Below are 1,223 nucleotides of genomic sequence, written 5' to 3' on the forward strand. Positions count from 1 at the left end.
TTCAGGGGTTCTATCTTTCACTCTTTCATTATATTCCATCTAGTTTCACCATGAATATGGTGAACTAAACTCTTCTTGTTGTTGGGGAATCAATGTAATCTTTTGAAGCTCTCATATATGGAAGTTGTGTTTAAACATCTTATTTGAGAGACATGCTTTCTTTCATTAATAGTTAGGGTTTTTCCTCTTTGCTCAAAGCATGCATTGTTTAACTCATTCGATGTCATGATTATTGATTTTGTCGATATGGGAACATACGGGGAAATCTAGATCAGGGAAAATTCTCCCAATAGCATATTGCCTAGACATAGGGATATGAGGGTTGGTTGCCTTTAAGCTTCTGTGCTTCAGAATTAATTATTAGGGTGCTAGGAATTGTATGAACTCGTAAATAAGGATAGGCTTTCTTGCAAGGTGATTTAGAGAGTGGCATTAACATTGATGAAAAGAATGATGAATTCGTAAAATATATGAGAGTGGATAAGATGAAATTGATTACCCCAACAACATACTCATCCATATAATTCATTCAGTGTTTGTGTTCTTCTTTCTCATTGATCATCACATGCATACATGTTTACTTTTTGTCTTTTGCATTTGAAACTTACAACAATTTGTTCACAAGTCTTAAATAATCAATAAATCATATAACTAACTAGGCCGTGAGTCCTTCGGGAGAACGATACTTGGTCTTACCGAGTTTATTACTTGATACGATTCGGTCACACTTGTCGAGGGTTAAACAAGTTTTTGGCGCCGTTTTTCGGTGTTCATAAATTTGTCATCAATCACCCACCTTTGTGAGGCCGCAGGCATTGATGTTTCTAGACCACCACTGTAGCGTCCAAGAAAGGAGCTGGACGTAGCTTACTTTACTCACTATTGTGCAGTGGATGAGCCAGGCCATCCAGAGCCACCACCACAGCAACCTAGGGCACACAGGAGGGCGCCACCACCAGCTCAGGAGCCGGTTCATGAGGTCGTTCCTTTCTAGATGCGGGACTGTACTATTCTCCACTAGATGCTAGGATGGCTGCCGTATACAGGGGCGAGCAGGCGCTGCTTAGGACACTGATGTTCGCATTCCCTAAGAGACAGTTCATGTCTTAGGATGAATTTGCAGCTTATGTGGCATGGCCCGCTGACCCAGCACAGGAGGGTGATAGAGCTAAAGCAGTTGAAGCTTCAGCCATGGATGAGGATGCTGAGGATGAGGATTCTGA

The sequence above is a fragment of the Vigna umbellata genome, chromosome 2 (assembly GCF_029865625.1).
Source record: "Vigna umbellata cultivar VRB3 chromosome 2, Vumbellata_1.0, whole genome shotgun sequence".
Taxonomy (NCBI): domain Eukaryota; kingdom Viridiplantae; phylum Streptophyta; class Magnoliopsida; order Fabales; family Fabaceae; genus Vigna; species Vigna umbellata.